Below are 14,944 nucleotides of genomic sequence, written 5' to 3' on the forward strand. Positions count from 1 at the left end.
CCACGGTGGGCGCCAAAAATGTGTGTGTGAAAAGTGGACCTGTATCTGTATCTGTAATACACAATACTTCAATTAAGTCATTACATGCATGGTTAGACAGATATAAACATGAATAATAAAACCATAACAAATCAACCAATTGCCTTCTAGTAGATGCAAGTTTAGATTGCTCTCAGATTGCTAAGCTATCCAGTGACTAGACAACACCTAAACGAAGGATTTTTAATCTATATGAGCATGGGTTAAGCTAAATGAATGCAAGATTAATCTAACATGATTTAAGCAATAAATGAGATAAATGATCTAAATATGTATGCAAATAACTAATATATAATATCTCAATGCAAAAATATCAATGAACCTAGAGCAAAAACAACATGATAACAATATATTCTCCAGGATTTTTGAATGAGAGATGAGAGCCTGAATTTATAGAAATTCAGAAAGAAACCAATGACTAAGATCAAATGATGATGAGAGGTCAAGATTTTCCAAGAGGAAGCACAATCCAGGTGAATTGATGTGATTGGATGCTTTTCTCAGTTTTAAAGGAAATTGAACTAAAATTAAGATAAAATCAGGAAAAAACTGATTTATTCTCTATTTCATTCAATTTTAATATTTAATTGTTTTAATTGATTTCTTTGAGATTATTTATCAATTTTTAATTCTTTCTTGGTCAATTAATTCCTTTTTTGATTTATTTCCTTTTTTGAAGATTTAATGGCAAATTGATTTATTTAATCAAATATGTTAGGATATTTAATAAAATAAATAAGATAATTGTTTAAAAATGATTTACTTGGAATGATCAATTAATTAAATAAATATTTAATTAATACTGAGTGATTAATTTTGCCATGTGACATTGATGATTAAAGAATTAATTGTGTGCTCAAGATTTATTTAATTGCCTTTGGTTAGGACCTTGGTGACGTTGTCGAGATTAGGGGCTCATGGTTTAGATGATCATTTTTAGGGTATTACAGATACTAAAGAAGAAAGGTTCAGAGCTTGCAAGGAAAAATCAATGGAACTACACACCAAGTTCACTAAACCGACAAGAAAAAGAAAAGTTGCTAAGATAGTAGAGGAAATCCTTCTTGAGGAAGGTCACCCTTGGGAGAAAGTTAGAGTTGCAAAAGCTGCAAGGGATGTAGTTGAAAAAGAGAAGAAACAAAAGAACGCACCCCGTTCAAGTCAAAGTGAAGGTGACAGGGTCTTCTCCCGCTATGGTGAAGACACCTACTGGTAAAGCAGAACCCTCTGGTTCATCTACAAAGGGGAAAGGTATTATGAGGAAGAAGCATAAACCCCAAAGGGAGTATGTGACAGTTTCTCCAGTGCAATCTGAAACTGAGTCAGATGCAAACATTCTTAAGGCTCTGAAGAAATGAGATTTTGATAGAGTTATCAAAAAACCTCAATCCGGTGCTGAGAAGAAAGGGCTAAAGGAGAAGAAGGCAAAGTCTGATCCTATACCGACAAGAAAGCCTAAGCGAGGAAAGAAGAAAAAATCTGACCTGGATGAGGCAATTGAATCCGGTAAGATGAAGACCACCCAAACAGAGTATCATATTATTCCTCCTTTGTCTACTCAAGAGTTAATTGATGAAAATATAAAAGATAAAAATTTGAAGAACATTTTTGTATATTATGAGAATATGGATGATAAGGATAAGAGGCAAATTGAAGAAGTTGTAGTTTTATACATGGATGTATTTAGTAGAGCATTGATTGAATTAGAGAAATACCTTCCAAAGGATTTGTACAGTTTAATTGATGCTAGGAGAAAGTCTACTAGTTAAATGGATAAAGAAATAGAGGAGAGTGAATTGGTTAATCAGTGCACCAGTATCATTATTGAGGAAATTGATAAATTAATTTTTTTAGAAAATAAAAGAGAATTCAGGAGCAAGCACAAAGTCAATAGCCTTATGGTAGGTAGAGTTGAAGAAATAAGGAGAGAAACCATTGCAATCTGGAAAAAGTTCCTCACTAGGAACCAACTTGTAGAAACTGTTTCACAAGATGAAGCCACTCAGTCAGAAAATCCTCTGGTAAATGATATAAATAAGGAGGAAGACACTCAGGATGTTGTAGAGCAACAAGTTTTGGAGGTTGATCTTGTTAAGGAGAAAGATAAATCAGATGAGGCAGAGGATGGTGACACCGGTGCACAAGAGGCACCCCAAGAAGACAAATCCCGACAGGTTGAGGCTAGAAAAAGGTAGAGGAAAATTAGGAGGAACCGGATAAAGGGAAGGGTAAGGAAACAGAAACTCTGATCATTATGACAATTGACACATACAAAATCCAAAGCCAAGGGAGCTTTCCATAGTTTAATATCAGTTTTGACAAACCTTTCAATCAGATGTCTCTGACAGAAAGGATGACTGTTGTTGCTGCTCTCCAAGCACAAGCCAGTCAGGAGTTAGCACAATCAGAATCAGAAGAGAAGAGACTTATTGAGAAATCGATTAAAGTTTTGGAATGGGTAGTACCGAAACTACAACTTGATGCTAATACTAGTTCATCCGGTAAGCTTCAGAACTTGATAGATCATATATCCACTCGGTTTGATTCTTTGACCAAGGCATCAACTAGGCAGGCTATGGAAAAATTTAAAGATGACAAAGTTCAAATATTTTTGCAACTGATCAGCAATGATAAGGCTTAGCTTGAAAAGGAATTAAAACTAATTTATGAGGCCCTAACAGAAGGTGGTAAGATTTATGTTGTAGCGTCGTAAATTGTATGCACTCGCTAGGGTGGTACAATTTCACACCTAGTTTAGCACCCGCCTTAGTGCATTTTACATTCTGCATTGCATTTCTCCTTAAGCACTTAGTTAATCAAATTAATTAGGTCTAAGGTTCCTATTTCATCATTCTCTACATCATAAAGTTGGGCCCTTTCACTAAAGCGCGCCCTTCGCATTTTATTCCTCCAATACATCACTTAATCAAAAACCCTAATTAAGTCCTATTCCGAACTTGGGGGCTTGGTTTCGGGGTCAAAACATCTTGAAATCACCTGTAACTTCGGGATTCTCTCTAAAATCATCATATCCGACGGCCCTGAAAATTTGGTGAAAAGTTGTCGGGACCATGGCGCCCGTGCACATGGTCCCGGACATTTTTCCCGAAATTTTAGGAGCCCGATCCAATCATAAAATAAAGCTTAACCCCAAGAAATTGGTGGGATATTCAATCTCTAGGTCGGCCAAAATACGAATTTACGACCTAGGGTTTCATACATAAGAGCTCTCTTTCTTCATTTGGAAGGATCGGATTTTTGTTTCCAGGAACTTCATATGCAGCGAAAGAGCAGATCTTTGAGGACTTCAACAACATTCAACATCATTCTATCAAGCATCTATCAAATTCATTCATCCACTTAGGGCTTGGAAGACATTGAAGAACAATAGGAGATTACCGACTGAAGATTGGCTTGTACTCCTCCCTTGAGGGTCGAGTATGATTTCGTATTGTTTTCATGTCTTTGCATAAGCTTTGATACATCATTTATTCATGCTTTAGATCACATTGCATCTTGATTTAGAGAATTTACATTATCATTTACAAGCAATTAGGGTTTACTTTCTAGGTTGCTCTAGTTTGCTTTCTTGCATTTTGGACCTTGCACACACACTAGGTCTGCACACACAATACATTTTACAAAACAACTTGGCTATTCGTGGAGGTGGAAATCACCGAAGCGGGGGTTTGACTAAGGCAAAACCCTATATAGCCACCCCTCCCCCTTTTCAGATATTATTGCAGGTTTCGAGATTTGGACGACGCCGCGGGATACAGATCCGGAGAGAGAAAACTGAGACAGCACTCTGTGTGAAATTATAGAGCAGGAGACCGGGACAGGGGCGTTGGGCGCCCTGGTCCCTGGGACAGAGGTGCTGGGCGCCCTGGTCCTTCGGACAGACAGTGTACAGACAATTTCCAGACAGTGTTTTAGGGTGCAGAACAGTGGTTTCCGGTGCAATTTTCAGGACAGTGGCGCCCGCGCCCCCGTCCCGAACATTTTCAGTCCGATTTTGATTCCGGGTACATATCTGCATTCTTATTTCATCCTTGTACTTACAGCTGTTCATTGTTTAATCTCAATTCTACAATCTTGTTATTGGTTCATACTTGCATTTTGGGATTAGGGTTTGAACTTGCATTACTTAATCTTACAATTTCAACAAGGGAATAGGAATCCTAATAGATATCCCGTGGCTCTCTCTTTCACCAAAAGAAGTAGCCAATTGTGCGATATCTCTAGGCTCTTTCGTATTCTGTAATGTGTGTCAAAAGGTAGGATTAGGGTATGATGACCTAGTCTCGCTTTTTCCCCCACACATTTTGGTGAACCTGACGTGAAACTATCATTGCTTCCTCTTGCATTGCATTTATTAGATCTAGATTTAGATTTAGTGTGTTTTCATTTCATTTTCATTAAAAAGAGAAAAAAAAAAGAGTGTGTTTCTTTGCATTGTGTGTTTAAATTTTATGTAATCCTTTCAAAATGTCAGATTTTTATTTGCAAAATGTTCATGCTTTTGATGATTATTATGAGTATAGCCAAGATGAATTAGATGAAGCTTTAGATGAGTTTTTGAATCCAAAGGATGCTAAACCTTCATTTTACCAAAAACTCATAAACCTTGTTACTATGCCATTTAGGTGTGATGAGAAAGATAAGTCGAATGATTCCTCTCAAGGATACATTCCTATCCACTCTTCCCCTGAATCTAGTAACATGGTTGTTTTCAATAATCCCCTCTATGAGGAGATGTCTCCTTTTGAATCAAAAGACAAACCTTTTAACTGACATGATCATGCTTTGTTGGATGATGCTCTTGATGACTTTGTGGCTTTGTCGAAAGCTTTAAACAAAAACAAGACCTCTAAATTGGTTAACATGATAAATTTGAATGAATATAACAAGCCTCTCTTTGAAGTCCAAGGTGCTTATCCTTCTCCCACCTTTCAAATTCCTAAAACTCCTCTCCTTACTGTCCAAGGAAGGTATGATCATGATTCCTTTCGTACCCCGAATAAACCAATCATCATTGTGCAAGGAAGTAGACCTATAAGTCCTTACAATTACGCTAAGCAAATAACTAGAGAGAGTTATCATGCGGTTGCCCATACTTATCATACTAGAAATAATAGGCAACCTAATCCTCCTCCTATTATTCCAGTCTCTCTCCCTAATCCTCAACCAATTCTTCCTCAAGCTCCCCGTATTTCGCAAGTTATGGGTAAGGAATATGATCTCATAGAACAACTCAAAGCTACCCCTGCTAAGATATCCCTTTGGGATTTGATTCAAACTTCTTCCGCTTATCATGGAATGTTACAAGATGCCTTGAAAGATTTGAATATTCCTCCACCAAATACATCTAGTAATATAGCATCTTTTGTTAACTCTGTGACGAATCCTAAAGCTCAAATTGTGTTTACCCAAGATGAGTTGCCTACTAGTGAAATTCAACAACAATATGATCCCTTGATGATTGTGGTTGTCATGAAAGACACTGCTATAAGATGAACACTAGTAGATAATGGCTCTAGCCTTAATGTGTGTAGCATTAATTTATTGCATTAGATGAATGTGGATACATCTCTTATGGAGCCTGACTCTCGTCCCATTCGTGGCTTTGACAATGTGGCTAAGACTTCATTGGGTATCATCACCTTACCTCTCACAGTGGGACCTGTTACTTTGCCTACTCCTATCCATGTTATGCCTGGGAATTTAACATATAACTTGTTATTAGGGAGGCCTTGGATTCACAGCATGCAAGCTGTCCCCTCTACATTGCATAGACAAGTTAAATTCGTTTATAACAATAAGACATACACCTTGATGGGTGATACTAATTTTCAAGCTTGTCTACAAACATCTAATTCTAAAGGAGATTCTTCTAAGCCATCCTCGTCTAGTGATGACTCTTTAAACAAGAAACCTATCGCTGAGTCCTCGCTCTCTGAGGATCAAAATCCTTTGGATGAGCCTGGAACTCCTGAAGAAGATCCTTCTCGACTTGAAAATACGCATAAAAAGGATTTTGATCCTGAGAAGGTTCTCGCAGAAGATGATTGGGGATCTCTTGATTTTAACCCTACCTTTGTAGGTGAATATAAGGTTCCTTCTAGAGAAATTAAAGTTGGAAAGAAGGAAGAAGCTGAAAATCATAAAGTTGAAAAGAAAGAAGAAGCTAAAAATCAATCAACCTTACCTGAATCTATGAGTAATAATTTTGTGGCCGCTTCTCAAACTTCTTCTCCTCACATCTATAATTATGAAGAGTTTGATTCTTTGTCTTATGAAAAACCACCTTCTCTTCCTAAAATGGCTGATCGTTATGGTCGTGGTTTTCGCATTTTCGCTAAGCATGGGTATCATGGAAAAGGTTGTGGTGCTAATGAACAAGGGATAAGAGTTCCTCTAGAGACTAATTTTCACAATTATGCCTTTGGACTTGGCTATAATCCCTACAGACGTACTAAAGCTTCTAAAAGACCATGCATTAGTGTTAATGCTATTTCTACATCTCTATCAATACAACACCCTGAGTATATTGACGAAGATTCTTTGGGTGATTGTGCTTTGGATATCTTCCCTACCGATGACGCTTTAGCTGAGTTCTTGGGAGCCTATGACACTCTGCCTCGTTATCATCACAATAGGGGACTCCCTTATTGTTTGAACATCGAAGCCTATTTTGGAAAAGAGATTGATAACGATAAGATTGTGAAAGAATTCCCTCAGTTAAAGGATACTCCTCAACAAAGTAATCTTCTCATAAGTGACACCACTGGTGTTAAGATGGATCCTTGCAATAAAGAGAAAGTCATTAAAATTGGGAAATGTTTGGATGAAGAAGACCAGAAACAATATGAAGAACTATTGCATGAATTCCCTGAGATCTTTGCTTGGGCATATTCTGACATGCCTGGTATAGATCCTAAGATCGTTACTCATAATATTGTCTTAGTTCCTGACGCTAAGCCCGTGAAACAAAAGATTCGAAAAATGAATCCTAAGGTGGCTCTGCTTGTTAAAGCTGAGATTGAAAAATTATTGGAGGCTGGATTTATCCGCCCTATTGACTATTCCCCATGGATTTCGAATATTGTCGTTGTGGCTAAACCAGACAACAAAATAAGAATGTGTACTGACTTTCGAGATTTGAATAAAGCTTCCTTGAAAGATGATTTCCCTCTTCCAAACATTGACATGATAGTTGATTCTACGGCAGGACATGCCTTGTTATCCTTCATGGATGGTTTTTCAGGTTACAATCAAATTTTTATTAACCCTCAAGATCAATTCAAAACTGCTTTCACCACTCCTTGGGGTACGTTTTGTTGGATAATGATGCCTTTTGGACTTAAAAACGCCGGTGCAACTTATCAATGAGTGATGACCCTTATCTTTCATGATTATATGCATAAGATTTTAGAGGATTATGTTGATGATATTTTGGCCAAATCCTTTCTTCGCATGGATCATGTTAAAGTCCTTCGTCAAATCTTTGAAAGAATTCGTAAATATCACATGCACTTGAATCCCCGAAAATGTGTTTTTGGTATGGATAGTGGAAAACTATTAGGATTCATAGTTTCGCATCGTGGGATTGAGGTGGACACTAAGAAAATAGATGCTATTGTTAACATGCCACCTCCTAGAAATGTGTTTCAACTTAAAAGCTTACAAGGAAAGATTCAAGCTATTCGTAGGTTCGTGTCTCAGCTTGCGGATCATACCTTTCCTTTTACTCAACTTCTTAAAAAGGATATCACTTTTCAATGGAATGAGGATTGTCAGCAAGCATTTGAAGATTTAAAAGTGTACTTGGCTAGTCCTCCTATTCTTCAACCTGCCGAACCTTCTAAACCCTTCCTTCTGTATACAGTTGCTTCCTCTCATGCTCTCGCAGCATTGTTGGCACAACATGATAAAGATGGTAAGGAATGTCCGGTTTATTACATAAGTCGTACCTTACTCGATTATGAGACCCGATATTCTGCGATAGAAAGACAATGCTTGGCCTTGGTATTTGCGACTCAGAAATTGAGACATTATCTTTTAAACTCAGAAGTCCATGTCATGGTTAAGTTTGATCCTTTGAAGCATCTTTTCTCTAAAACTGATTTATCAGGACGTCTAGCTAAGTGGGTTATGATGTTAACTGAATTTGACCTTAAATTTGTTTCACAAAGAGCAATTAAAGGACAAGCGTTGATCGATCACTTAGTTGAGGCCCCTTCGCCTTTCTCCTTCCCTAACCCTGAGTCCTTTCTTGATGACTTCATTCTTTCTATAGAGAAAGATGAAACTTGGGAGTTGTACTTTGATGGTTCTAAGTGTCGTACGGGATTGGGGGTAGGGGTTGTTCTGATTTCTCCTACAAAGAAACCTATTCCTTTATCATATCGTCTAAATTTCCTGTGTACCAATAACATTGCTAAGTATGAGGCTCTTATAGCGGGAATAAAAGTAGCCTTAGCTCTGAATATAAAACACATACATATCTATGGAGACTCGCAATTGATTATAAGACAGGTAACAGGAGTATATCAAGCAAAACAAGACAAATTATCACAATATAAAGATCTTGCTATCTCTTTATTACAAAATTTCGATTCTTATACCATGGAACCCGTTCCTCGAAAAGATAATCGACATGCGGATGCAATGGCATGTGTGGCTTCTCTAGTATCTTTAGAGGACCCTATGGTCAATCTTAATTTTGTTATTCACAATCTTATTTCTCCAACTATTGTAGACGATTCTAGCCTGGTAACATGTTGTGACTTTGTAGACTCAGATGAATGGTTCTCGCATATCATAAGATATTTGACCGATGGTACCTTTCTTGATTCCTCTAATAGGAACACTAGGGCTAGAATCCGCAAGCTGTCTGCTAGATATATCATCCTTTCTAATGTCCTTTATCGAAGAGGTTATGATGGTCTCCTCCTTCGTTGTCTTAACAAGTCGGAAATCCCCGTTGCTCTTGAAGAGGCACATTCAGGTGCCTGTGGGGGGCATTTTGGGGGCAAATCCCTGGTTCATAGGTTGCTTCGTATGGGATACTATTGGCAAACTATGCAGAAGGATTCCTTTTCATTTGTTAAAAAATGTCATCAATGTCAACAACATAATAATCTGATTCATGCTTCTGCCTAAGAACTTCGTTCTCAAGTAGCTTCTTGGCCTTTCTCCGCATGGGGTTTGGATCTTATTGGAAAAATTTCTCCTCCTTCATCTCAGGGACACACCTTCATTATAACTGCAACAGATTACTTTACGAAGTGGGTAGAAGCTATTCCTCTTCGCTCTACTACTGCTGAAGTGATTTGTCAATTTCTTCTAGAAAACATCATTTCTCGATTTGGGATACCTTCCACTATTATCTCAGATAATGGGACATCGTTTAAAAACAAGGATGTGAAGAAATTCCTCAAGAAGTATCATATCAAACATCGATTTTCTACACCATATTATCCTCAATCAAATGGCCAAGCCGAATCATCCAATAAGATAATTGAACAAATTCTTCGTAAAACCATGAATAAGCATGGTAAGGATTGGAGTAACTAGTTGATCTATGCTCTTTGGGCTTACCGAACGAGTGTACGAATTGCTACGGGAACTACTCCTTATAATCTTGTTTATGGTGCTGATGCTATTATGCCCTTAGAGTTAGAGATTCCATCACTTAGGGTTTCTCTCAAAGGTATAGTAGATGATGACTCTTATAGAGAACAATGACTTCAACAGCTTGAGATGCTTGACGAACAGCGCATAAACGCTCTTGAGCATATTCAAGCGTATCACAAAACTCTACAACGAAGCTATAATGACAAGGTTATTCAACGTTCCTTCTCAGTAGGTGACTTAGTCCTTTATGAGAATCAGTGCAATGTGAATGCCTTGCCTACAGAAAAGGGAAAATTTAGTCCTAATTGGCTTGGACCATATATCGTTATTGAGGATTATGGATCAGGTGCTTACAAAATAGCGGATGTAGATGGTACGCCTCTTAAAGAACCTATCAATGCTATGCACTTGCGTAGATATTATGCTTAATTCTTCATTCTTCATCTATCTTCTTTTCAATTCTTCAACATTGGATAATATGTTAGTGTCTCTTAATTAAAGCAAAATAGAATTAAATGTTATGTTGTTTAATCTATATTGCTTCGTTCCTGACAAGCGTGTCTGCTTACTTTATGGTTTGTCTTGAATTCATTTATGTAAATTGTAAAAGATTTACATTTTTTTTCATTATGCTAGCATATTATACAATGTCTTTATGTGTTAATTAGAATCGTATCATGTTGTGTTTAAATTCAAAATTAAATCACATTAGTTATATGATTCTTAGACTTAATGCATATTTCTTCCTTATCATCAATGTCGTACTTGATTAAATATTTTAATTAAGTCACACATGTATCAATTTAATCATGGAGCATTGAGAAGTCAATCACATGGAAATTAAATTCTGAACATACATGTACATTTACCAAATGTATTAGATTTAATCAAAACAAAACATACATTGTTTTAAGCATTAGAGATAACACATTTGAGATAAAAGAGAAGCATGTATATATACATATATATATGTGTGAATCGTATACAAAAATAGGTCACTGTATATCCAAAATGTGACCTCTTCTATATCATACAATCATCTCCTATCCCTAGGGCTAGTGGCTGGAGAGTGTCGACTGGATGCTCCCTCCTGATCTGGCCGTGGAGGTGGACCCATGGGTGTGTAGCGCGATACAGATCGTGAGTGACTCCGAGAGGAACTCCTACGATCCCTATCCATAAGGATCGCACGATAGGTGGTAGCCTCAGTCTGGGCCGCTACTAGATCTCACCGAACCTGCTGGAGGTCCTCTGATAGGACTCTCTCTCTCTGCCACGCCTGCTGGAGGTCCTCTGATTGGACTCTCTCTCTCTGCCGCGCCTGCTGAAGGTCCTCTGATAGGACTCTCTCTCTCTCCCTCCATATATCTACCTGTACTCGGAATGGGAAAAACAAATCCTCATGCCGACCCGCGTTCCCCTGAGGCCTATAGGCAATCTGTGAGGAACTGGGGATCTGTGCTATCATGGAAATGTCTGTCATTGCCTGCTGAATCAAGGAACGCCATTCTTGCACATTAGCTGTGGCAGTAGAATAGATTTTTGTTAGTACCATTCTTTATCATCAAAACATTAATCAATCAATATAAACCTACTATACCTGGATCTCCCTCGCACCAGTAGGGATCATGATATGGTAGTATCTGTGACTGAGAACCGCTAGGCTCCCCTCGCTCGTATACTCTATCCACAATGGGTGTAGGCTAGACGGTACTGGTGATAGGTCTCCGTATCACCTCCTGCTCCCCCTGTTGGAGAATAGGAGGTGGATCCAGAGCTATGGTAACGTCTCCTGAATGGTGGGGAGCTGCATCCGACTCCTCCTCATCATCTCTATCCTCCTCCTCGTCGTCCTCATCATCCTCGTCCTCATCTGCATCATCACCTGCATCCTCCTCATCCTCCTCTCTATCTGCATCCTCCTCCTCCTCGTCACTGGGCTGATCACCTGTAGGTGGATCAGGATCTTCCGCCTCCTCATGATCCTCTCCCTCCTCTGGCTCCTCTGACCTGGATCCCTCATCCTCGTCTCGATCTCCATGTCTCCATGGGCCTGGATAGCCTGTCGGATAATCTGGTGGAAAGATAGGACCTGGATATGATCTCATGAACCATGAAACATATCTACGCTGTGCTCCAGGCTCTGTAGAATAGTCAGTGACTACATCCTGATTAGAACCCTCTAAGTCTGTCATCTCAATGTCATCTACCGTCGGTCTCGCTACTGCTCCAGGTCTGGGAAGGACCCGTGAGTGTCGAGTATAGATGGGCACATCGACTGGAACACACTGCTCTAGTTCGAACTGCCTCCGTACTCGGTCAAAGTAGAAAGGGACTATGATGTGTGCATATCGTCCTCGCAGTAGGCGGTTCCTCTGTAGACATGCTAACTGTCTCTCCATACCATCCCATCTGTGCATCAGTAGGTAAGGTCTCCACACTATCACCTCGGATGTCAGTCTGTCAACAATCACTCTCCAATACAACAAGTCGCCAAATCTCCACTCTCTGGTAAGTGGATAAGTGAACACCCTAGGTCACTCGCTCGCTGTACTCAGTGGAAAGCCGACGGGCCTGGTGCATGTGAAGTGCTCTAAAATCCACACCTGTAGAAGTGTGCATGTCATCAAACTACAACCCTGTCCGAATACATACTCCCCAAGGTCGTGATAGAGATGCGCAAGCATACTCCGACCCCAAGCATACACTCTCCTGTGTCTCTCCATCGCTCTGATACACCATGTGAGGCCCCCATGCATGTGTGTCCCTCGCCCATTAGGGCAGATGGCTAGTGCTATGATGGCTATCATAAGGCGTCTCAGAAGTGGTACCTCCCCTGTAGGATGTAAGAGCCAGCTGACCATGATGTGACCTCTAGTCTCGCTCGGCATGACTCTCCCTATGCAATACACCTGCTCTCTCTGATGATCCTCCACTGACTGATCGGTTGCATATGTAACTGTCGCTCCTCTGATAGGAAGATGAAGTATACGGTACACATCCTCGAGTGTGACCGTCAGCTCTCCTACTGGAAGGTGAAAGGTGCATGTGTCAGGATCCCATCGCTCCATCAAGGCCATTAGCATCGCAGGATGAAATCTAATGGCCGGCATCAAAATCACGTACCACAATCCTACAATAGATAGAGTGTCTCTCTCTGACTGAGTCAGCCGTGGAATTTGATCTCGCAAAGTGCGAAGAATAGGTCCCGCTGTGTGCTCTCTCATGTACGGGAGACCCTGCAACACGAAAACATGACGAAAATCAGTACTCGATCATCAAAATCGCAAATGCAAACCATCGCACATCATATGCTAGCCCCGGAACCTCTCGCTAGGCCCTGATTGGGGACCATGGCGCCCTATCAGGGACCATGGCGCCCTGAAGGGACCATGGCACCCTGCAGGGACCATGGCGCCCCTGTTAGGGACCATGGTGCCCTAGGGGGACCAGGGCGCCCCTCAGGGACCATGGCACCCTGGGTGGGCCCCGGTCAGCCTTCGAGGCCCGCATACGATCACAGAAAAGTCAAACATGCGAAAAATCAAAAGTCAAACGTTCAGTCAACTCACCTCGTCCAGTGGCTCGTCGTCGATCACGGCCTGGCGCAGGATCTCGATCCTCGTGGGATGCTCCGGTCATCGTGAAGGCATAATGATGGCTATGTGGGCTCCGCTGCACTGAATAGTATCCTGAAATTGACAAAGTGACGAATACAAGTGTCACTTTCGAGGTATATACTCTCGTTTGCTTGTTCTTACTTTTTGAAACCCTAATTTTTCCTCTGTCATTCATCTTATCATAACTGGAGTTTGGGAGATGCGATTTTTGAGCTGTTTGTTGCGTTGGGATCGTACTTTCCTTCCCCTACTCTCAGGATGTTCCAAAAAGTGCTCTGATGAAGCCTATTTAGTGAACACCCCTCATCAATACTCTCTTACACAATTTGTCGCAAGTAAACATGCTACCCTGTTTCACCTCCCTAAATAAGCAAGTCGAAACAGGGGGGGGCATACAGCTACTCACAGATTTCATCACTTTCCCTAGTAAGCATTAGGTGATTTTGTGATCTAACGTTTGTTTTGTAGGGTGCGGTTCCTAACTGTGTACTGCAGATACCGCTGGGGGCTTCGTCCGACAACTTATGGATATATCCTTTTTTCAAATGATGTTTACTTTTCTGTACTTTAGCTTGCATATGCACGTAGTACTCATATGACCGCTAAAGTGGGGGCTAAATGTAGCGTCGTAAATTGTACGCACTCGCTAGGGTGGTACAATTTCACACCTAGTTTAGCACCCGCCTTAGTGCATTTTACATTCTGCATTGCATTTCTCCTTAAGCACTTAGTTAATCAAATTAATTAGGTCTAAGGTTCCTATTTCATCATTCTCTACATCATAAAGTTGGGCCCTTTCACTAAAGTGTGCCCTTCGCATTTTATTCCTCCAATACATCACTTAATCAAAAACCCTAATTAAGTCCTATTCCGAACTTGGGGGCTTGGTTTCGGGGTCAAAACATCTCGAAATCACCTGTAACTTCGGGATTCTCTCTAAAATCATCATATCCGATGGCCCTGAAAATTTGGTGAAAAGTTGTCGGGACCATGGCGCCCGTGCACATGGTCCCGGACATTTTTCCCGAAATTTTAGGAGCCCGATCCAATCATAAAATAAAGCTTAACCCCAAGAAATTGGTGGGATATTCAATCTCTAGGTCGGCCAAAATACGAATTTACGACCTAGGGTTTCATACATAAGAGCTCTCTTTCTTCATTTGGAAGGATCGGATTTTTGTTTCCAGGAACTTCATATGCAGCGAAAGAGCAGATCTTTGAGGACTTCAACAACATTCAACATCATTCTATCAAGCATCTATCAAATTCATTCATCCACTTAGGGCTTGGAAGACATTGAAGAACAATAGGAGATTACCGACTGAAGATTGGCTTGTACTCCTCCCTTGAGGGTCGGGTATGATTTCGTATTGTTTTCATGTCTTTGCATAAGCTTTGATACATCATTTATTCATGCTTTAGATCACATTGCATCTTGATTTAGAGCATTTACATTATCATTTACAAGCAATTAGGGTTTACTTTCTAGGTTGCTCTAGTTTGCTTTCTTGCATTTTGGACCTTGCACACACACTAGGTCTGCACACACAATACATTTTACAAAACAACTTGGCTATTCGTGGAGGTGGAAATCACCGAAGCGGGGGTTTGACTAAGGCAAAACCCTATATAGCCGCCCCTCCCCC

Source organism: Cryptomeria japonica, chromosome 5 (genome assembly GCF_030272615.1).
Source record: "Cryptomeria japonica chromosome 5, Sugi_1.0, whole genome shotgun sequence".
NCBI lineage: Eukaryota > Viridiplantae > Streptophyta > Pinopsida > Cupressales > Cupressaceae > Cryptomeria > Cryptomeria japonica.